This window comes from Anolis sagrei, chromosome 2 (assembly GCF_037176765.1).
Source record: "Anolis sagrei isolate rAnoSag1 chromosome 2, rAnoSag1.mat, whole genome shotgun sequence".
In the NCBI taxonomy this organism is placed as follows: Eukaryota; Metazoa; Chordata; class Lepidosauria; order Squamata; family Dactyloidae; genus Anolis; species Anolis sagrei.
In genome coordinates, this window is record NC_090022.1 from 139,513,651 (window position 1) to 139,538,786 (window position 25,136).

The 25,136-nt window shown below is 42.7% G+C and overlaps 1 protein-coding gene across 1 annotated transcript in view; it reads left to right on the top strand.

Annotated features, from left to right (window-relative positions):
* Positions 1-612: 612 nt before the first annotated feature.
* The window catches only part of FIGNL2 (fidgetin like 2), a 62,622-nt gene continuing 38,098 nt past the window's right edge, over positions 613-25,136 (top strand). Inside the window, exon 1 of the mRNA XM_060764047.2 lies at positions 613-861. The gene's annotated coding sequence lies outside the window, so the exon portion shown is untranslated. The remainder of the gene's footprint in view (positions 862-25,136) is intronic.

Genomic DNA, 25,136 nt, shown 5'->3' on the forward strand with positions numbered 1-25,136 from the left:
ACTACTGGCTGCCACTTCCCAGCGGATGTCAGGTGGTGCAATACCGGCTAACAGTGTAATTTCTCCAGTGGTGTAGGGCGCAGACACCCTGTAATAATGTGGCATATCTCATTAAGAGCCACATACACTGTTTTAGCGTGGTGAGATGTGTTCCACATTGGGCATGCATAGCAGCAGAGGAGATGGGGGTGGGGTATAAAATAAAGTTATTATTATTATTATTATTATTATTCAACTCCTGAAATCCTAAAAGCTGGCAAAGTGGCTGGGATTTCTGGGAGTTGTAGGCCAAAACACCTGGGGACCCACAGGTTGAGAACCACTGATCTGCACTGTAGAATTAACACAGTTTGATCCCACCAAGGGCCATGGCTGAGTGCAATGTAATGGCTGAAGACCTTCCAAAGCCACGGCTCCTGGGATGTCATGGCATTGAGCCAGGACAGGCAAAGCGGGACCAAAGTGGGTTAACTCTGTAAAGCAGATTGTCCCCCTTCCAGATTGGCTGGAAGAGGGTCCAGAATAGCCGGAGGAGGAGGAGGAGGAGGGGAAGGGGCGGGGAGGGGGGCGGGGCTGCTTCCCTCTCGGAGGCCAACCGAGCCTGCCTGGGCGAGCGAGGGGCGGCACGCAGAGAAGGAGGGAGAGAGAGAAGGAGGGAGAGAGGAAGGAGGGAAGGAAGGAAGGAAGGGACGGCAGCCGCTTGGGCCGGGCTCCGAGGCCAGGCGAGGAAGATGCCGAGGCGCCCCGGCTGCTGCTCCTGCCGCCTCCCTCTCCGCTGCCGCCCCCACGGCGCCCCGGGCCCACGCGGGCCATGCGGCTGCGCCGACGGGTCCCGCTAACCGCGGCATGGGAAGCGCGAAGGTGAGCCTGTCAGGGGCCAAAGGCAGGCAGGGAAAGAGGGAGGGAAGGGGCGGGGGGCTTGGGGTGCGCCGAAGAGAAGAGGGGAGGGGGCGGAGAGGGGCTGGCACCACCCAAAAGACCCAAGTGGACTCCAAGACCCCCCCTCCCAAAGATCCATGTCGAACACCCCCTCCCAAATCCTCCTATCTCACCCAAGACCCATCTTGAACCCCTCTCCCCTCTCTACATCGAATCTCCCCCCAAGACCCATGTTGAATCTTACCAAAGACTCATGCTAACTTCCCAAAGATCCATGGTAACCCCTCCATCCTCCAGATCCGTGCTAAACCCTATCAAAGACCCATTGCTAACTTCCCAAAGAACCATGTTAACCTCCCCTCCCCCAGATCCATGTTGAATCCCCTCCAAAGACCCATGTTAAACCTTCCTTTCCTCAAACTCATGTTGATTCCCCTCCAAAGATCCATGAGAACCCCTTAAAAGATCAGTGCTGGATTCTTCCGCCAAAGATCTGTAGTAAACCCTTCCAAAAGACCCATGTTAATACTTACCAAATACCCATGCTAACTTCCCAAAGAGTCATGTTAACCTCCTCTTCCTCCCCAGACCCATGTTGAATCCCCTCCAAAGATCCATGTTAACTTTCCAAAGAGCCACATTATCCTCCCCTCCCTCCCCAGACCCATGTTGAAGGCACCCTAACTTCCCAAGGAACCATGTTAACCTTCCCTCCCTCCTTCCCCAGACCCATGTTGAATCCCCTCCAAAGACTCATGAGAGCCAAAAGATCCATGCTGGATCAGTCCCCTGAAAGATCGGTAGTAAACACTTCCCAAATACTCCTGTTGACTCACTCCCAAAAGACCCAATGTGAACCTTCCCCAAGGCCTGACCCCCAAGACTCACCCTGGACCTCCCAATCCCCTCCCCACACAAGTGCTGAACCTCTCCATGTTGCCTGCCCCAATGCAATGGGAGCCTACAAGGGCTGCACAGCCACGCACAGACCCAAGTCACTGGCTTATGGGTGCCTTTGGGGAGAGGTGTTGAGGGTCTGCTTCCTTAGGGTTTGGAACTGGTTGTGGGGAAGAGTCTCCTTGGGGTGGATGGGGTGCCAGGAGGAGGAGGTTGGTCTCTCTCGCTCTCTCTCCCCCTTTCCATTCATTACAAGCGCACCCTGTATTTGGTGGGAAGAAGGAGGACCCATCCTCAGCACTCTTAAGTGCCCTTGGACTTTGTAGTGTTTCCTTTCTCTGTTTCTACATAATTTCCTCTCTTTTGGGGGGTCTGTTCATGAAGGAAAAGTGGGGGCAGCATCCAGACTTGCAGAAATCCGGTCCCCAATTGCACAGGGGTGGGAAAGGGAGGCAAGAGGCTATGGCCAGAGAGCATTGGGAAGCCTTCCAGGGAGATGCTGCTTGATGCTTTTGCAGACTGGTTTTTGCCCAAGTGGGAAATGTGTTTATTTATTTATTTAGCTATTTTATTTTTTACTCATTTTTCTCCCAGTGTGGGGACTTAGAATAGCAGCCAGGAACAATTTGGGGTGGCTTTAGTTTTTGAGCAGAGGATGGAAGATAGGTAGGTAGGGCCTGGACCCCGGCAGAGTGAACCTACACACTTTCCCTTGTGAGTCCCAGAGGAGAGCTAGAAGAAGACATGCCTTGGTTTTGTGTAATGGGTACCCATGGGAAATGGTAGATGCTGGGTGAATATTGTTTCTGGTTGCTTGAGTGTTGCTATGAAAAATAGGCCCAACGAATACTATACCCCATACTATACCATACCACAAACCCTGTATTGACTTGATACTAATATTGAAATATAGTCATGAAAAGTCTGTTAAAACAAATAAAGGTAAACTTACTGTAACATAGTGTTATTGGGTTGTTGTAGGTTTTTTGGGCTGTATGGCCATTTTCTAGAAGCATTATCTCCTGATGTTTCACCTGCATCTATCGCAGGCATCCTCAGAGGTTGTGAGACATCCTCAGTGTTATTGTCACTGTACTTTTTCATGTGAGGAGTGATTTGAGAAGCGACATGTCGCTTCTAATGTGAGAGAATTGGCCGTCTGCAAGAATGTTGTCTAGAGGACGCCCAGATGTTTTGATGTTTTTACCATCCTTGTGGGAGGCTTCTCTCATGTCCCTGCATGGAGCTGACAGAGGGAGCTCAACTTGCTCTCCTCGGATTCAAATTGTGCCACTGGGGTTTACTGTATTTAGGGGTTTACTACATTCAAAGAACATATTTTTTTTGCTTGAAGTATTAGCTCATTGATTATTTTGTTTTCGTTCGTTGCTTGAGTTCTGATTAATGGAGAGTCTCCTGTATAGGCAATCCCCAAGTGATGAATAAGACAGCTTCTGTAGGTTTAATGTATTGTCGAAGGCTTTAATGGCCGGAATCACAGGGTTGTTGTAGTTTTTTCAGGCTGTATGGTTATGTTCTAGAAGCATTCTCTCCTGACGTTTTGCCTGCCAAAAAACCTACAACAACCCATCTGTAGGTTTGTTCTTAAGTTGAATTTGTATGTAAGTCAGAACAGCTTCATTACTTCAGTGTAACTCCTCTGTGAGCTTTGTTTTGCTGTCTGTGATTTCACCTCACTAATTATCCCTGTGATATTTAGATTTTGAGAAATGTGGCTTGTTGTGGAAACAAGAATTGGTGATACAGCTTTGGCGGAGACACCTTTTCCCCATGATAATACCTCTTCCAGGAGTAAATTTCCCTTTTAAATGGTATATTTCTCTCATATCCTTGTTGTTTCACCCCTGTTCTTAACTATGAGTCATTTGTAAGTCGGCTGTTTGCAGCTCGAGGACTGCCTGTATACATGTGCGTATTAACCCACATGTGTGGGTGCGTGTGTGCCTTTGCCTCCCCTTGCCCAGCAGTTGGAGAACAAGGCTTGGCGTGTGATATTTGGGAGCGACCAGAAACCAGGGGCCTTTGTTTGTGTGCTGTGTCTTTGGTGGCCCCCCGGGGCGAGAGGAGCAGCCGTCTCTTGAGGAATTTTGATTTGGCGTGGCAGGGGCTGTTCCCTTTTCTTTGCCACTGTCCGGGGGTCTCTATCTCGCAGGCCGCAGGGAAAGTGTGGGGAGGAAGGGGGTGAGGGGAAGGCCAGGAGGGGGGCTTTAAATCTGGGCGCCTCCCTCTCTCCTTCCCTCTGCTGCTCCTGCATTTCCTATTGATTGCCTTTGAAAAAATCCCCCCAGGTTGTGGGTTTAGTGAGCTGTCAATTAGCCAAACTTGCAAGGAGCACGCAGAGTGGCTTCAAACAATGTCAGTTTGAGGCAGCGTCTCTCCCATCAGCCATGACATTATTTTGCACACTCTAGAAATGCAACCCGGGGCAGGGAGAGGGAGGGAGAGGGAGGGAGGCTGGCCGGAGCCTCCACAGGAATGGAGTGACGCTGCCCGGCTCCGGCCTCACCGCCTCTCCGGCAAGAATTTGATCTTAGGGGCCTCATAGCCCAAACACACACACACACACACACACATGCACAGAACAAGCAGCAAAATAGCACATGCCTTCAGAGAAGGAGCCCTTCTGGAGTCCCTAAAGCAAAAAACGTAGCCTGTTCTGATTAATCTTTGCCCTTTCCTGCCTTTAAAACCCTCCTGCAAATCAGATGACTGGATACTGCATCGAATAGCACTGACACTTTCCTAAAACTAGGATTCTTCATAGAGTCATAGAAGTGGAAACCGCATTGGCCATCTAGTCCAATCCCCTGCCATGCAGGAAAAGTACAATCAAAGCACCCCCAAATGATGGCCATCCAGTCTCTACCACAAGCAGTGGGTTCCACTGTTAAACAGCTCTTTCAGATCACTCCTAAGTCTCCCTATAACCTAAAGTGCCCTATGTGAGGTGCCATCTCTCTGCTTATGTCAGTGGTTCTCACCTGTGGGTTCCCAGATGTTTTGGCCTACAACTCCCAGAAATCCCAGTCAGTTTACCAGCTGTTAGGATTTCTGGGAGTTGTAGGCCAAAACATCTGGGGACCCACAGGTTGAGAACCACTGGGTTATGTCCTTTGGCCCTTTGTTTTCTTGGTGAGGAATGAACCAATATTGGGATTTAATGACATCTGAAACAACTATTTCTTTATTGCATTTATTTATTTATTGCACTTATATACCACTTTTCTCACCCCTAGCAATTCCCAACATAATCAATGGCAAAATTCAATACCTTACATGTATAAGGTAAAAGTAAAGTTTTCCCCTGACATTAAGTGTAGTCGTGTCCGACTATGGGGGGTGGTGCTCATCTCCATTTCTTAGCCAAAAATCCAGAGTTGTCTGTAGATACTTCCAAGGTCATGTGGCCAGCATGACTGAATGGAGTACTGTTACCTTCTCGCACAAGCGGTACCTATTGATGCACTCACATTTGCATGTTTTCGAACTGCTATGTTGACAGAAGTGGGGCTAACAGTGGGAGCCCACCCCGCTCCCCAGATTAGAACTGCCAACCTTTTGGTCAGCAAGTTCAGCAGCTCAGTGGTTTAACCCGCTGCGCCACCAGGGGGTAAAATAACACATACCAAATCAATGGCAATAGATTAAAACCATTAAATTAAAATAATAAAACTATAACACAACTATGCTAAGCTATCAAACATATTCATCAGAAAAGAAAAGGAGGGAAATGGAAGAAGAGGAAGAATATGTTCCATTGAGTAGCTTAGTTTCTCTGAATTTGGATGCCTGAGGATAAGTTAGAAAGGATGGTATGGTTGGCTGCTTCTGTTCTCCAGAGCTCAGAAGAAGAAAAGGTAGATTTCTATTTCATTGCCAAAGAGATGATAGAAACAGGAAATCATTATTTGCATATGTTTTGTCGTTGTTTAAAAGGAATGCTTCATAAACAATGTAGGGAATGTATGAATATAGCAATATTTATGGTTAAGTCTCAGGTGCCTACATGTTTTTATTTCCGGGTTAGAAGAATTTTAGCTATTTTTTAAAAAATGCCATCTGCTGAGATTGATGCATTAGTAGTGAAAACGCCTTTCATTGATGCTTGTTCTTGGATAATTCAATGGGAAGAGAAAGGGAAGTAAATCCCAACATAGAAAAATCTATTGGGCACACAGAATTTGAGTGAATGGAACAAAATGAAATATGAATAGTCAAACTTAATAATATAAAAAAAGTTATTCTCGCATACTCATTAAAATGTAGTATCACATCAAAAACCCAACGTTTCCACATCCAGCTGTAACACAGAAATATTATGACACTTCTCACACGTTGGTTTGTGCCACAATATTTATATTGAATTGGATATTGGGATTAGAGGTACTTTGCACTTTCAGATTCATGGCAGCTCTGTATGCCAAGTATTTTTTATTTATTTTTTTCCACAACTGGAGTGACTTGAGAAACTGCAAGTCGCTTCTGGTATGAGATAATTGGCTTTCTGCAAGGACATTGGCCAGGGGATCCCTGAATGTTTTACCATCCTGTGAGAGGCTTCTCTCATGTCCCTGCATAAGAAGCTGGAGCTGACAGACAGGAGCTCACCCCATTCACCAGATTTGAACTGCCTTTTGGTCAGCAGTCCTGCCGGCACAAGAGTTTAACCCATTGCACCACCGGGGGCTCTTTAGTATTATTGATAACCCATTGTCAGTGAGTTTCCAGAGTGATTGTTCTGATCAGGAAGCAAACCAGCTGAAGCATTCCTCACATGCTTGTTTTCTCCATTACATCTTGCAACAACTGGGTAATGAAAAGAAGCGCTGCGAGTCCTTGAATGGAGACCGCCAATGAATTCCAGGTGCTGTAGCTATATTTCAGAGGAAGGAACTGACAAAACCACTTCGAGGAATCCTTTCCTAAGACAACCCTATGAAATTCATGGGGCCATAATGAGTTAACAGGCCACTTGAAGGCACACGCATGCACACACATATACACTTTAATAGGGTTAATCAGTATATTGATTCATGGAAATGTAAGGTGATTAATTGGAGAACCCAACTGTGTGGTTGTGAGTTGATACACAGGCTTATTTTTTTGGCTGTTTAGTTGGTACATTACGATAGTGCGAAATTACAGATACAAATCCATTCAAAAGTAAGACTCACTGGTTTCAATGGTCCTTTAATTCTAGATAAATGTGCATGGGACTTTCGCCTTAACATGCAGCTATTTCCAGTCGTGTTTAAAAAACCTTAAACACGACTGGAAATAGCTGTTTGTTAAGGTGAAAGTCCCATGCACATTTATCTGGAATTAAAGGACCATTGAAACTAACGAGTCTTACTTTTGAATGGATTTGTATAGGAATCCATTCTAACATCTGGTACTTCCCTTACTATCATGGCTAGATGCCTGTGCTGCATTTTCAGCAATGTGCAGAGATGCATTTGAAAGCAATCCATCTGTTTAAAAGCAGATGATTAACCAACTAAAGCGCTTTCAGTTGGCAGACACTGTTGTAATGAAAAGAAAAGCAGACCTTGCACACTTACTTGGAAGTAAGTGTCTTTGGTCTCAGAGGATGCTTAGAATTGGGTTGCCATGAAGTGAAGTTTTCAGTAGAGAGAGTGGATGCTTCCCCCATCCCCCATGTCAGGAGCGACTTGAGAAACTGCAAGTCGCTTCTGGTGTGAGACAATTGGCTGTCTGCAAGGTCGATGCCCATAGAATGCCTGGATGTTTGATGTTTTACTATCCTTCTGAGAAGTTTCTCTCATGTCCCCACATGGGGAGCTGGAGCTAACAGGGGGAGCTCAACCTGCTCTCCCTGGATTTGAACCACTGACCTATGCTTAAAACTTAGGAAGGAGATTGGGCTCTGACATTATGTAAAATTTGAAGAAAATAAATGCCTGAACCCTGCTAATAGCCACATTTTTATTTTGAAGTCATTTTAATTTTGAAGTCATTAGCAACCATATGGTTTTTGGAGGCAAAATACTTATTAGTACAGTGTGTTTATAAAATTAATGGATAGACCTTTTAAACTGGATATGTTCATGGTTTTTGAGCTACTATTTGAAGATGTGTAGTTACTGTGTACTTTGGGAAAGTGGTTCTGCTACCCCCAGGAGAGCATTGCTTACCTTTCTGTGTGATGCATACATCCTAGAAGAAAGTAAGTAAAATTGGTCTTGTGGAATTGCACATTATTCATATAAAAGCTTGGCATATGTGATGAGCATCATATTAATTTCCTGTGCTGTTTAACAAAGAATCTGTGTCAATATTTTCTCAGATATCTTACGGGTCTGTGAGAGCTGTTGCAACAGGAAAATGTGCCTTGGTTTCTGGGGCTCTGGGTTTTGGATCTGCCATGGAGGGGGTGGGTGGACTCAGTTTGTGAGGCTTAAGCTGCAAAGAATCAGAAAGCTGCAGTTCCTTTCACAATGAGTTTTCTTTTAACTCGGCTTTAACTAGCAGGCTTTGTCCTGGCGTCCATTCTCTCTTAGGACTCCCCCCTTCTCTCTTCCCCTGCATTCTTCCCTCTTGCTATTATCATTTTGGTTAAACAGAAAAGCAACTTGTCTACCATATGGATCATGTTAACAATTGCTTATCTGGGGACACCCTTTTCTACCCTTTTCTTTGCACCTCCCTGGCAGATCCTTAGCGCCCAAGTTGGTACTTCTCATCACAGCATCTTCAGTTTGATTCAGGCATCAGTCGCCTGTGGAGCCAGTTTGACCAGACCAGTTGGTTGGACAGAACAACAGACAAATAGACAGGCACACAGAGAGTTTTCTTTCTGCTCATGTTTCTGTTTTGTTTCTTGCTGGAGTCATTCAAATTTCTGCTGCCAAACTTGTCATGTGGACCTGGTTAGGAGAAAATTAGTCAATTAAAGGGTTCAATTAGCCTCAGGGAAAAAGATATGGGACAGAATTGTTGTTTTTTGTTTTCTGAAAGCTACATTTTCATGTAGAAAACAGCACAGTACTCTAGATTATAATTACACCCCGCAAGCTGGTTTAGATTTACAAAGATCAGGGTCTCTGGAAAAGCATCTCCCAGTGGTGGCGCTCTGTGGGTTATCATGCTAGAGACTGTGGGAGGTATTCTTGACATCAACAAACAAAAAAGCCCTAATTTTGCAAAATCAAGTGGTGAAGGAGTTAATGTAATTTATGTTATCAGGAAAGAGATTGTTGGAATAGTGGACATTCAATTAAAAGTCTAATCCAGGTTGCTGTGGTTCAAATTGAGCAATAATAATAATAATAATAATAATAATATCCAGCGTATATCTCTCATTTGCTGTGACATACTGTGTTTTTGTGTCATAAAATGATAAACTTTACTTATAGGGTGGTTTTCAACATATATGGTAAACATTCAGTGCCAACGAGAAGACGTATAAACAAATTACATCAAAATAGAACACATCAAACAATATAAAACATTATTTGTTTATCTATTTCTATCCTCTTTTATCCCACGCCGAGACTCAGAGCAATGTACAACATGTAAAATTAAGACAATTACAAACAAAAAATTAAAATATACAAACATAAAACCGGACAAATGAGAAATTAACAATTTAAGACATTAAAACATTCTGAACTTCTGTTACTCATGATAACTAGCATAAAACTAACATAGCAACATACCAGTTATCCTTTATCCAAATTACAAAATCCTAAATACTCCAAAATCTGAAGTTGTCCATCTAGGTGGCTAAGATAGTAACTCCTTTGCTGGCGGTTAATTGTACACAAACTTCCTTTCATGCACAAAATTATTAAAGAGATTGTCTATCAAATTATCTACAGGCTCTTTGCATAAAGTATATCTGAAACATGAATGAATTTGGTTTAAACTTGGGTCTTCTCTCCAAAATATTTAATAATAATAATAATACTAATAATAATACTAATAATAATAACAATAATATATTTAGAACCTGCCCCATCTCCCTGAGGGGACTCAGGGCAGTTTCCAGCAGTGGCAAACATTCAGTGCCAAAACCAACAAATAACAAATCAAACCAGTGGATAAAACAACCTCAACAAAACTTATAAAAATAACAAACTTAAATAAACACAGCATAATACATCACAAACATACATGATTATGTATGTATGTATACAGGAATTTCAAAATCTGAAAAAAAAACCCAAATGTCCAAAGCAGTTCAGGTCCCACAGATATTGGATAATGGATACTCAACTTGTAATGAAAAAAAATAAAGAAAAAGATATTGCAATGGATGATTACTGCTATATACATATGTATGGTCTGAGTATATTTTAGAACAGTCTATACTGAAGTTCTTTTTGACCTGTTGCAAAAGATTAAGTTACAGAAGAGACCACATCAACTGGTCTTTGACTACCATCTTCATTTGTTTAATGCTCTTCCTTTGGAAAAGGGTGGAGTGGCTTTAAATCTTTATGCCTGGATAAGCTGACAAAACTAACCAACCATGTATCTTCTGTTACCCTTCCTCCTTTTCCTCAACTTTTTATTTCTGTGAGTAGATACTTTGTTCAGTTCCTGCAGGCTGTCTCCAGGACCATCTTCTATCATGCTGCTGGGGCTTTCCAGCTGCACTTTCTGCTCTATAGGCTGCATCATCTTTTCGCCTTTTACTGCCCCAGAATTGGAAGGAAACCTGTTGACCCCAATGGTGGACTTCCTACATGAATTCTCTGTGCTCTGCTATTAACCAGTGCATCACAAAACAGAGTCTTTGGGACACAGCAACAACTAGTTATCCAACGAAGATTTAGAGTCTCAATGTGTTGTTTTTCTATCCCCTGAAATGTTTGATTCTTTCTTCTCCTTTAAAGCTTAGCTGGCTCATTGCTTTGCTTACCCTCATTTGCCTGTGCCGTATCCTACTCTTGTGATCAAAATGGATGAGACTGTGAGAGGTTCTTAATGGGTCCCCCTTTTCTTAAAAATAATAGGAAGTGTAATAATAAAAGTAGTGGTGAGACAGTTTGAAACATACAATGGAACCCCAGTATCCTCTAGGGCAATGTTTCCCAACCCGTGGTCCGTGGACCCCCAGTGGTCCCCAAGAACTAAAATATGGTCTGCAGTCTCACTGTTACTATACCATTGCAACAAGAGTGACTTGTCTCGCGAAACCTCTTATATAGTGCTGAGGGAATGGGGATGTTGGGAGGGGAGAGGCTTTTTTTTTTGTTTTGTCATGTCAGGAGTTGCTCCTGTTGTGAGAGAATTGGCCGTCTGCAAGGACATTGCCCAGGGGACGCCCAGATGATTTTTGATGTTTTTATCATCCTTGTATGAGGCTTCTCTCATGTCCCCGGATGAGGAACTGGAGCTGATAAAGGGAGCTCATGCGCCTCTCCCCGGATTCGAACCTGCGACCTGTCGGTCTTCAATTCTGCCGGCACAGGGGTTTAAGCCACTGCGCCACCGGGGGCTCTGACTACCCATGAAAGGCATGACAACAAACCTCCTGACTGCTGCTTCTCCTCCTCCTCCTGAGCGGAGCTGTTCCACGTGGTGCCTGGAAGCGGGAACGCTGCCTTGGTGTCTTCATTTTTAGGCTTGTTCCTGGGGTTATTAGGGTGCTGATTCAGAACATTGCATTGGATAGACCGCATCAGTTCTCGTTTATTTAAATATAGTTTTTTGTGGGTGAGCACATGGTGAATACTAGATGGCATATGTTCTGTATCAGAAACTAGAGCTGATGTTGTCTATCCGGGGCAATTTTCTGAATCAACACCCCAAATAACCAGACCAAATCTAACATTGACCAAAAACCGATTAGTAACCCTTTTGGTACTACTGTTGGAGAGTGGTCCCTGGTCAAAAAAAGGTTGAGAACCACTACTCTGGAGTTTGATTCCAGGACTCCTCCATAGGTACCAAAACCTGTGGTTGCTTAGATCACATTGTATACAGTGGCAGAGTAAAATGGTGTTCCATGTATATAACAGCCAAATTAAGACTTGGGTTTTTGGAGGGGGAATATTTTCAAGCTGTGGATGGTTGAAACCATGGATACAGAGAGTTTTATGGAAGTCATTATGGGAAAATGGGAAAATACATTCTTCTCTTTATTCCTAAATTACTTCCCCAAATAAAATGCTCTGTTCTAGGGACAACAATTTAGGCAGTACACCTCATGAGGGAGAGTTTAATTCTCTCACTCCCAGCAGCAACTATCATGGACCAGTTTCAAATTAAAAAGTGATGCGGGCCATGCATTTAAGTTGTTCAGTTTAATAGACTCAGGACCAGGTGCTGGTGAGGTTATTTTTTTCAAACAGTTTTCAGAATGATTTAAATACCATTTCTTCAATGAGGGATTCTAAAAGTTGCTATCCTGAAGGTAGCTTTTCCATGCTCCAGAGGTTTGTAATATTCAAGTTGGTTCAGAACAAATTTTAGGGTTCTTGGTTCATATCTTCCATGTCCTCTTCTCTGATCTTGAGCCTACTCAAACCGCATAATTATAGTACTATTTTATTCCTTTTTAATGGAGGTGGTTCTGTCCCATGGAATTCCGGTCAAAGGCTGAGAATCCTGAATGCTCAACCTGTGGGTCTTCAGGTGTTTTGGCCTACAACTCACAGAAATCCCAGTCAGTTTACCAGCTATTAGGGTTTCTGTGAGTTGAAGGGCAAAACATCTGAGGACCCACAGGTTGAGAACCACTGCTCGAAATGTTCCTCCAGCAAGAATATCTCCGTGGGCAGCAAAATCAGGCAATTCCACCTGGATGGCCTCCCACGAGGGTCTTCCTCCAGGGGCAAACCAAAAATGGGCAACTTGGAAGTCCATGAACAGATTCAGAAGTAAAGTTGGGAGATCAAAAGACAACCTGGCTAAATGGCTCAATCTAAAAGAATCCTCCGCCTTGTGCGAATGTAGAGCAGAACAAATAACTCCACATCTATATGCTTGTCCACCATGTCCTGCCTCATGCACAGAGGAAGAACGGTTTAAACCCACAGACCATGCAGTTGCTGTTGCCCATTTTTGGTCTAAAATTATTTAGCTGCTTATACTCCCTTTATTTTATCAGTTTTATACATATGGTACTTATTTTATGAAATTCTTTTGACACGAAATAAATAAAGCTGCAGATCCCAGTTTTCCATAGCATATCATTATAGTAGTAAAATGGAATCATGGAGCTATAAATCTGTAGTTGTGAATGGCCCTTCGACTTCTGGCTTAACTGGGAATCTGACACTACTGAGTTGGGAAGGTGAACTAGAGTGCAAGTTTTGCTGGACTGATGATAAAGCCCACTGGCAATAGCACCAATTTCTTTTTAGATGGGCAGAGAAATCTTTGCTGTCTCCGTCCTGCCACAGCATCTGCAAAGTGTCATCTGCTTGGAGTTATTTTGGGTGGTGAATGACTGGGTAAATCTAGCCTGTTTCCTCCCAGAGCCAGAGATAAGTCTTGTCTGCTGAGATGAATTTACCACCTACTTAGCAGATGAAATCACTGTTTTTGGATGGCTCTAAGACAGCCCAGCAAATGGACATCGGATTGCAGAGACAAAGTGGGTGACAAAGTTTGCCTTGGTTTGATTACCGCAAAAGAGGGAAGAAAGGGGCTTTTGGGTGAGCTGGAAGTGCAAGCTTGGAGACTGAAGACTAGAGAAATGAGCATAATTGCTTGTAGTGGTCAGAAGCAGAGCCCGGAAACGCTATTTGTTTGGATTGCAGCAGCTAGAACCCACTAGTTAGAATATTCATGTTGACAGTAGGATTCTGGGAGTGGTACTACTCAAATAGCTTTTCTGGACTTCGGTCTGAATCCAAACTCCATCTTTCTCTAAAAGCTCCAAAATGCCACGACTTTCCATCCTCTTCAGAGGTTTTTCTTGTGGCTTTATTAGCTTTGTCCATACCTGCTTAACTTGCCTCACTTGCTTTTTCCTGTGATTATGTAATATTGTATTCCTCTTCCTGGTAACAGAATTTGAGAAAATCTGAATCCAGATGGGGCAGCCGAAGACTGACACTTCTATATTTTTTAGAAGCTTACAGAAATCACAGAAATGATGGTGGCGGTGGCGGGGGGCACTTAAACCACATTGGAGCCACAATTCTGGGAGGAGAGGGCTTATCTTTTTCACTTCTCTTCTTTTCCTGCACTCAATCTTCTCTCTCTTCCAATGGCTGTTTGCTCTGTGAAAAAAAATAGAGAGGTTGGAAGTTAAACGGGGCCAGCCTTCATTAGTATTTGCATGGGAGACTGCCATGAATCCCAGGTCCTGTAGGCTATATTTCAGAGGAAGAAACTCACAAAACCATCTCTTGGTGTTTCATGCCTAAGAAAATCCTACAGAATTCAAATGTCGAGAGGTGACTTGAAGGTACATTTCACACATCAAACATGAAAAGGAAAAACTTCCCACCTGTCATTCAGATCCCAGCCTGATCCCTTGATGTTGCTTTTAACTTTCAAGCCTCCTCTGGGGAAGTTGATTTTGGATCTTTAAAAGATAACAATCTTTTACGTTTGTACAATAAAGTATCTCTCGCAAGAAGCCTGAAGCTTTTATTCTTTCCATCTCTTTTTTGTTCCTGCTTTGTTTCTTCACTTCTACCAAGTTTTGTCTAGATTTCTCCTCTGATGTCCTCTAACTCTGGACTACACTCCCTCTGAAGTTGAACCGTATTGGTCTTTCTCCGCATTGCAAAAGAGATAAAGACCAATCTTTTTTTTAATTTTGGAGGTAAATAGGCTAATATAGTTTGCATTGCTCTATTCTATTTTAAGGCAGTAATTTATTGGGGTGGGTGGGGTGGTTTTCCGTAAATTTCATGGCCAATGAAGGCCGTAAATTTTATATACTAATGCTGAACAAAGATATGGGAGCATTTTCAAGTTCTCATGCTTATTGAGAACTATAATCCATGCCTTCAAGACTGTTAAAAATTGTGGGAGTTGAAGTCCTAAACACCAAGAGGGCCAAAGTTGGCCCAGGCCTGTTTCAGGGCCTAAAAAAGGGCCACCTGTCTATTTCTCTGTGCCAAACAGAAATGCTACTTAAAGAGTGACATTCTAGTCACGTGTTAGATAGAATATGTTTATGGACTTACTGTGAAAACAGGAAACATTGGATAATAACGAAACCTATTGAAATAAATGACTTCCACCAGAAGATGCCATAGTGTTACCATGGAAAATTCCTAGAGATATATCTTCTCTAAGAATTTGTTAAGTCCTCCAGGGTGACTCTTTGGTAACCTCTTGGGAAAGTATACCATACAACCGCATGGAGCATTTAGAAAGGAGAGGACATACTTTGTTGGATATGGACAAGTAGCACAAGGCTCGTATGTGTTGGCTATTTGTGATACTTTCCTTCCACGTAGGTGACCATGCAGATGTTTGCATAAGACTCTTACACTGCAGCAGAAGTTATCTGCTCTCAGAAGTGACTGCCTTATGCTACACTGTAGAATTAATGCAGTTTGACATCACTTTATCTTCCATGGCTCAATGCTATGGAATTGCAGGAGCTGTAGTTTTAAGGTATTTGGCTTTCTCTGCCAAAGAGTGCTGATGTCTCACCAAACTACAACTCTCAGAATTCAAGGTGGAATTAATTTTACTATGTAGATGCAATCGATAAAGCAGTGCTTCTCAAGCTCTGCTCCTCCCACTGTTTTAGACTTCAGCTCCCAGAAATCTCAACCACCTTACCAATTGTTAGGAAGATAGATAGATACGTTTTATTGATTGGCCTATTGGCCGTATCAAAACATTTAACACATAACACAATTAACACATAGTCATACATAGTCATACATACAACATACAACCCTCGGTATCAAAGGAGTTAAAATAAACAAGCTGTTAACAAGATCTCGTTCAGGTCAAATGTCTACGTCACCTCCACAGTTTACCCCAATTGATTCTAAATGTGCAATTCTCAGCTGTGTTGCTTTGAATAGAAAAAGGGCTGTTTTGTGTGTTATTTTAGGGTTCTGGCCGGCCAACAAAAATGAGGTTTTAATATATGGGTCCCAGTGTGTTTTTTGAATAATGTATGGTCCAAGGCAATGGTCTCTCTCTTTCTTATACAGCTCACAGTTGAACAATACATGTGTGATATCCTCCACCTCTGGTGCTCCACAAATACAAAATTGTTCGTTGTATGGGACTTGATTAAACCTTCCGTGCTTGTCCATTGTATCCAGCTGTTCAAAACGAGCTCTGGTAAATACCCTCCTAAGGTGTTTAGGCATTTCTGTTTTTAGATATCGAGCTGTTTGGAAAGTATGTTTAAAGCGGTCTAACCATTTCAGTGAGCCAGCTTTACTGAGGGTAGCGATGTCTTTTTGGCCTTCTATATCCAATACTCGTTGAGCAGCTATTTTTGGGTCTAACTCTTCTAAGAGATTCGGATACCGAGTCGGAAGTCCACAGCTCCTAATGTATTTTGTCAGGAGAACTAACCAAGAGGTCTGATGTTGATTTTCTATCTGCTCTAACAGGCACAGTTTGGGGAGTCTATCATTTTCCATGGCCATCAGTTTTGCCCAGTAGTTGTAGGCCCTGATTTTGGATAAGCCATCCACTGTGTGTACTCCCAGTTCCGCTCTTACTGAGGCAGCTGGGGTCGTCCTGTCCACTCCTAGGAAACTTCGCAGGTGCTGTGATTGTGATTGCTCTAATAATGGTACCTGGTTTAGACCCCAAACTTCAGCTCCGTACAAGAGCATGGGAGTAACCTTTGCTTTATATACTTTGAGAAGTGGGTCTAAGGATCCTGGTTGGTTGTGATTTGTTAGGAATTGTGGGAGCTGAAGTCCAAAACATCTGGAGGAGTGCAGTTTGAGAAAATCTGATATAAAGGCTTGTTGTGGGTCTGTGTCCTTCCAATCAGGAGGCCATGGTTAGAACTATTTTTATAGAAACATAGGGAATGGACTCCAGTGCAACCTTTGTTTGACCAGTCTGTGACCATAATAAATATGATGTATGTAACTTGTGCAAATATGAGACTCAAATGTGCCTCCTGTTTTTTGTAGAATATCAGGTCATGTTTGGGAACCTTTGGCAAAGGGTTGTTAAATCAATCCATGCAGTGCAAATATTTGAATTACAATGGCCTTGGCTGATGAAATGTAAACTGAGTTGTCTTTAATGCTTCACCTGTGCCCGGTTACTGTTTTAAAGGCAATAGGATAGTCTGAAGAACATTTTGCACACCAGCAGTAAACACAAGTTGAGACTGCATTTCCAGGCTGCTAGTTCTTAGGGTGTTTTGCCATCGATCAGCAAGAAGTTCTGATTTGCAGCTGTTTAAAATAGCAATAACAACATGACTCCCCATCCCTAAAGTATAGTAATGGAAATACACTATACAGCTGAAGTATACTGTCTATTTTGTGGGTTAGAAAGATTGTGAAGTCTATCCAGCAGTTCAGTACTGTAAATAGGCTCCTAGATCTCACAGTTCTTTTAATTCGAAGTATTTCGCTGATGGGTCTCACTCTGATAGGTAGATATGGTTCTGGTTTAAAAAATCAAGCAAGATTAAGGATGTATAAGTAAAGGTTTCAGCTGACATTAAGTCTAGTTGTGTCCGATTCTGGGGGAAGGTGCTCATCTCCATTTCTAAGCCAAAGAGCCAGTGTGGTCCGTAGACACCTCCAAGGTCATGTGGCCAGCATGATTGCATGGAGCGCCATTACCTTCCCGCCAAAGCGGCATCTATTGATCTACTCACATTTGCATGTTTTTGAACTGCTAGTTTGGCAGAAGCTGGGACTAACAGTGGGAGCTCACCCTGCTCCCCGGATTCGAACTGACAACCTTTCGGTCATCGAGTTCAGCAGCTCAGTGGTTTAACCCACTGCACTACCAGGGGGCCCTAGGATGTATAGACACGACACAATTATAGCAGTTTGATACTACTTTAATTATTATGGTTCCAGCACATGGAATCCTGGGATTTGTATTTTTGTAAGGTACAGTTAGGGATTGTTTCCAGGACCCCTTGGAAGTGCTGAAGTCCCCTTATGTACTTTGGTGTAATAAAATGATATTTCTTGTATAAGATGACAAAATCAGTGTTTCCTTTTTGGAATTTTTTTTTGGAGGGGGAATATTTTCAATTATTTCTAGTGAAATGCATGGTTATGGAGGGCTGACTGTACTCAGAATCAACTAATCCACCATCCTGAACTAGAGCATTAGGGATCTCTAATAGAGATTTCTCATTACCTGACCAAACTGCAGGTTTCCATAGGATGGCACAATGGCAGTTCTCATCATTTTCAGTGGTATCACTGTCTAGTGTGGATACTCCCGAATTCTCCACATATTATTTCCAATCCATCATGTTAATTACTGTAAAGAATAAGAATCATGTTGGGCTTGGTCAGATGAGGGGTTGTGTATGGTGGGGAAGTCACATACTAATGTAACACAATTTCCCAATTGGGACACAGAGTGAAAGTTGGTATTTTCATGGACTTGCCCTGAAATCCAATGCTGTCTCTTTTTCGCAAGTCAGAAGATGTATTTTAGTGCCATTTCTGCTTCCATTTTCGTAAGAGGCTGTAATGATCAGTGATGGATAGTGCCAAATCAGTCAAATAAACATCTTGAATAGTGTCTAGCAAGAACATTTCAGCACAAATAATTCACTGCATTATCACCTGGAATATCAACTACCAAGCGTGCAAACTTTGTGTTTTGTTTGTTTGTTTGTTAAAAAATGCAATACAATTGTTTGGTTTGCTCCTGACACGATAAATAAATAACCTGGAAAATCATTTTGCATTACCTTATTTTCAAAAATGAGTACAGCAATCATTTTCTCTGTTAATATTTACCCGCTGAAGCAATGCCATGTATCTGATAGAATAAATCTGCAGTCCATAAAGCTTATGCTGGATAAACCTGGTGAGGCTTTAAGTTGCCACTAGGTTGCCTGTTGTTGTGTTTGCTGTGCTAGATTAACACTCCCCCTCCCCATGTCAGAAATTTTCTCGGCAGAGCTGTTTTTCCAGTTCACTTCCCTATGGGTCTCTTAACCGGCTGAACAATTGAAAGTTATGCCTGATTCTTGTGGAGACCATTGAAGAACCAAATATAACTTTATAGGATCAGATCAGAGCCCCAGTTGGCACAGTGGATTAAACCACTGAGCTTCTGAACTTGCTGACCAAAAGGTTGGTGGTTCGAATCTGGGGAGCAGAATGAGCTCCCACTGTTAGCCCTAGCTTCTGCCAACCTAGGAGTTCGAAAACATGCAAATGTGATTAGATGAATAGGTACCGCCTTAGTGGGAAGGTAACGATGCTCCATGCAGTCATGCTGGCCACATGACCTTGGAGGTGTCTATGGGCAATGCCGGCTCTAGAAATGGAGGCGAGCACCACCCCCTAGGGTCGGACATGACTAGACTTAATGTCAGGAGAAACCTTTACCTTAAGACCAGACCAACTTCCACCTAAGACTACTATTCAGCTTATCTAGGTGATCAGGCAAATGTCTCCAGGATGTTCATTATCAGGAATTGCAGTAGCCTCCCCCATTATAGTTCCCCAGAAGCCAATATTCAAAGATTCTCATGGACCTTCTGTTTAGTTGATAGACCTGGCTTTTGTATAGTGCCTGCATTCTAAGCTGGGCTCTAGAAGTTATTCATGTGGTGTGCACATTACAGCTGAAAATAGAGCACCTACTTTGCATGCAGAAGGGCCCTAATTCTATTCCGAGTATCTGTAGGTAAGGCTAAGAGAATATCATACTTGCCTTGTTAGGAAAATGCCCCTACATCTCATAGTTCTTGACTACCTCATCCTGTGTATTTAAAGTCATGTGTCAGCTTATGTTACTTGTGAGTTTTGTAGGGTTTTATTAAACAAGTAATAAGTGGTTTTGCCAGTTCTTTCCTCTGAGATACAGTCCAAAACACCTGGGATTCATGGGCAGTTTCCCATCCAGTTACTAACTAGGGCCAACCCTGCTTAGTGTCCACTATCAGACAGGATCTGGTGCCTTTCAGGCACGCATGGGCAAGCTTTGGCCCTCCAGGTGTTTTGGATCTCCCACAAGTCCTAGCTGCTGGGATTTCTAGGAGTTGAAGTCCAAAACACCTGAAGGGCCAAAGTTTGCCCGTGCCTGCTTTAGGGTATTTAGGCCACCTTCTACGTTGTAGCTCTTCTTTCCCAGAAGGGACAGCCAGAGCTGGACACACTTCCCAGACTTATGTCCTGTCATCAGTTGCGGTTAAGGGTGAGTTAAGCAGGACGTGCTGCTGGGCTGACTTTCCTCAGACATATACGACCTGGTCTCTTCTTATCAGGAGACATTGATCTTTATTGCCGCATTTAACCCCCTCCCCCCTTGACTGAATTGCTTTTTAGATCATGGAGCAATAAACAGTGCCTCTTCTTCTCTTAAGAGTACAGCTGTTTCCTCAAGGAGATAAAGTGCCTTTTAAGATCTATCCTTCCTCACGAATCTCCAGCTTTGCAAGTTTTCTCCTGTCTATCTGTTTCTCTCTGTTGTTCAAGGCATCCTGATTTGGGTAGCAAAAATATCCAGTCAAGAATGTGCTTTCATATTTTCGAAAGGAGGCCTGTCATCACTTCTTTTCCTATCTGTGCTTTGATACAGATACAGAGTCATTTGATTATAGAAGAGTTTTAAGCCAGATTACTTCGAAGCAAAACCTGTATTCCTCAGGGGATCTTCTTCTCTAGCCAGAGTGCTTAAGATCGCAGCCTTGCCTAGATGTTGTTGGACTGTTGCTTCCACCTACTCTAACCAGAATAGCCAATTCTAAGGCATGTTGGGAGTTATAGTCTAAAAACATCTGGTAAATTGGACTTTGCCTATACCTAATCTACAAATATCCTCCCTCAGATAACATTCTAAAAAGTTGGGCCCATTGATGAAATGGCTTACCTCTGACTACATTTGGCCCTCGGTACCCATTGAGTTTGGTTCCAGGACCCTCATTTGTTGTTTATTCATTCAGTTGCTTCCAACACTTCGTGACCTCATGGACCAGCCCATGCCAGCGCTCCCTGCCGGCTGTGGCCATGCCCAGCTCCTTCAAGCTCAAGCCAGTCACTTCAAGGATACCATCCATCCATCTTGCCCTTGGTCGACCCCTCTTCCCTTTTCCTTCCATTTCCCCCAGCATCATTGTCTTCTCCAGGCTTTCCTATCTTCTCATTAAGTGGCCAAAGTACTTCATCTTTGCCTCTAATATCCTTCACTTCAGTGAGCAGTTGGGCATTATGGACTGGCGTATGGACTGGTTGGATCTTCTTGCAGTCCAAGGCACTCTCAGAATTTTCCTCCAACACCACAATTCAAAAGCGTCTATCTTCCTTCACTCAGCCTTCCCTATGGTCCAGGTCTCACATCCGTAGGTGTCTACGGGGAATACCACTGCTTTAACTATGCGGATCTTCATTGCCAGTGTGATGTCTCTACTCTTCAGTATGTTATCGAGATTGATCATTGCTCTCCTCCCAAGATGTCAACGTCTTCTGATTACCCTCATAGATAACAGAATACCCGCGTAGATAGCAAAATCCATGGTTGCTTAGGTTTCATATAATTGTGTAGTAACATGATGACCATTATATAAAATAGCAAAATCAAGATTTGCTTCTTGGATTTTGGGACATGAGATATTTTCAAGCAATGCATGGTTGAATCCATGGAATCAGAATCTGTGGTTACAGAGAGCTGACTGTACACATCTATATGAATATGCTATGCCTTTTGATATTGTCTGATATTGAAATGTACGGCACTCTAGTCACGTAGAGTGGTGTACGTTTTTATCTGATAACCAGGCAGGCAAGCGTAAGAGGAAAGTTTTATCTAGCCTCCTTTCATTATATGAAACATCTTATTTTTAGCTTTCTTTTTAAAATTCCCCTCATTTAAAAATTCGATCCGAATAATAGTTCTATGAAACTTGAAAACTGTTGTGTTAGGTTTCAGTTGGTTTCTGCAAAACAGGCAGTGCTATTGCTCTTTGGAATAATTTATCTCAATGCACATACATTGTATTAAAATAATCCTTTCACGCTGTTGTTTAGCCAAGGACGGCATCTCCCTTCTTCTCTCTGAGTGTTGTTTTCATTACTTTCTATCATCAACATCTCCTGCAAACCAAACTAAACACTGGATTGCTTCTAGCCCTCATAGTCTTTTGGGGTGGAATACCCTGTGAGCCATAACTGACCTGCTTGGAAATAATCTTTCGCCCTGGACAAAGGGCACTTTGCAACGGAGAAGCTTGCATCAGTAATCTGGAAGCCAAAGCAATAAAACGCTGTACTGTTTGTGTATCTGTGTGGGGAGGGGAAAAAGTAAGACTGAATTCTCCACAAAGAAATAATGAAATTGCAACGGGGAAAAATAATATCACTATGCCGATTGCTCTCACTGATCACGCTGCATAGACAATTGGTTTTACTGTAATGGCAACCCATTTCTAATCCCCTAATCTCATTGGAGGGTGTGATTTTGAAATGTAATAACCAGATTGCCCCAGTCAAACGCAGCTCTGATGCAAGCAAGCTTTGTTTTCATATGTACACATAATTTAGCTGCAGAGTGTATGCGTCCTGGGCTAAATGTGCTGAAGTAGTAGTTACTTTTCTCTTGATAATCAGAGAGGGGATAGGGAAGGTATTGAAATGACAGGAACGGGATCCTCTTAGTTGATAAAGGTGGATAGTAAAACAAATGTTCTGTGTAAAGATATTTCTGAGTTTTTCAGCTGATCTTGCCCATGTGATATTTTGACATAGTCATGAGGGCTGAAAATGGATTCCCAACCTTTTTTTGACCAGAGACCATTTGACCAGGGACCACTCTCCAACATTACTACCAAAGGGGTTATGAATTCATTTTTGGGCACCTTTAGATTCATTTTGGTTATTTGGGGTGCTAATTCAGAAAATTGCATTGATTAGACCACATCAGCTCTAGTTTCTGATACAGAACATATGCCATCGAGTGGTCGCCATCTGCTCACCCACAAAAAAACATATTTAATAAGCCTCGGCACTATAAGAGGGTTTTGCGAGACCAGTGGCTCTCATTGCAACGGTGTAGAAACAATAAGGCGACTGACCATATTTTAATTCTTGCAGACCACTGGTGGTACATGGATCACAGGTTGGAAACCACTGTTGTAAAAGAAAAATAAAAGAAAAATATATGTAGAAATGAAACTAAGATCTGCAGAGGCTGTGTCACTACATTAAAAAATCATCCTTTTGGCATGTAGGAGTCTAGGTAATTATCTTAGTGTCTTCTTCCTTTTTTGTCTTCTCCAGGGTTCTCTTCACCACTGCTTTTTAAACTTGGTCCCAGCCACAAATGGGGTGTCCTTAACTCAATGTTGGAGTCATAAAAACCTTGGCAACAATAACAAAAAATTCTGAATGCCGCCTAGTTACTGTGTTGGACATTTACACAAATCTGTTAGCAACAACCTGCAGTATTGGGTTGCTGTGAGTTTTTCAGGCTGTATGGCCATGTTTCAGAAGCATTCTCTCCTGATGTCAGGAGATAATACTTCTGGAACATGGCCATACAGCCCGGAAAACTCACAGCAACGCAGTGATTCCAGCCATGAAAGCCTTCGACAACAAATTGAACATGCAAAATTTACAATGGACATCACAGAAAATGCTTCAGCTGTACTTCATAGAAAGAAAAACTGCAAATGTTTGATTTTTATAGCTATTATATATGCCTATATATTCAGTATTGCATAAAAGCAGTCATGAGTAGAAAACGTATAAGAAGCCCTGGTCTACAGCGGCAAAATAATCCAATTATGAGCACTATACCCATTTGTAATATACTGCACTGAAATAATATTGATAGCCACACATTTTCCTTGGCCACGTTTAGAATATTGCAGTCATTGAAAATGGGTACAGCTCTGTTGTCTTCCTGGTCCCCATATGATGGAGCCTCCAGTGACACAATGGATTAAAGCCTTGTGCTGGCTGAACTGCTGACTGGAAGTTTGGCTGATTGGAAGTTCAAATTGGCGGTTCAAATCTGGGAAGCAGGGTGACTGGAAGTTTGGCAGTTCAAATTTGGGAAGCCGGGTGAGCTCCTGTCTGTCAGCTCCAGCTTCCCATGCAGGTACATGAGTGAAGCCTCCCACAGGATGGTAAAACATCTGGGCATCCCCTGGGCAGCATCCTTGCAGACGAACAATTCTCTCACACCAGAAGTGACTTGCAGTTTCTCAAGTCACTCTTGACACGAAAAAAAATATATGATGGAAACTGCATGTGAGTTAGGTACTTTGCACACAGAGAAGGGGGTGATGGGGGAACAGGAGGAAGTATATACAGATGTGAAATAGGATAATCAACGTTGAAATAATAATAACAAAGGGAAATTATCATCATCGAGTTGTTGTTAGTGTCCAAAATGCAACCCATCTCTTACAAAATTGTATCTCAATAGTACTAATGTGCTCTTTTAGTGAGAAGCTTTGTGCTCTTCTAAGTGCAGTGCTTTGTGCATTTCAAGGATAGCGATGATGGTTTTCATTATTGTAACTCTACGCTTTTTTCTGTTATTTCGTTACATAGAGGCTTTTGCCAAGATGTGCTCTGCTGAATTGTGTTGCCTTTTTTCAGTGCTTTCCTTACTTCAAACAATCTTTGGTGTTGGAAATGCTCTTCGGAGGGTTTGGTGCTAAGTAGATGAGTGGATAGGGAAATAAGGATGGAATCAAGCAGTGAATGGGATGGGACTGTGTGCGTGTGGTTGGTTGCTGAACAGACTGAATGTGCATATAGCAACATAGGCTAGAGAGGTATACGACGCTCTGTAATTGACAGGTAGAGGAGAGAAGTACTTGACTGCTTGCTAGACCCCTAATGCTTTTTTTCTTCTAAAAAATGAATGGGATAAAGCTCCCGTAATTGATGGCACCAGGATTAATGGTTGCAAAGATGTGTAATTAAAGGGCCAAGGGTGATGCTCTGCTAACCCGATCAGTGCCAGGGAGGTTAGGGAGGTTGAGTGTTTTCAAGGTGATGTGTCTTCTCAAGAGTCACAGCTTGGGTGGGAAGTTGAGCTGTTTTTTCTAGTTTTCCATTCCACAACTGGATGATGCTGGTAAACACAAAAGAGCAAAGAGCAGAGTTTTTTTTTAAAGGCAAATGAGATAAGTGATGATCAAGTCCCATCCTCACCCCCCACAAAGCACAGACATCACATAAGACCTGGGATTCATGGGGAGCTGAATGCTTTGATCAGTTATCACACAGCAGTAAAAACATAAGTCATTG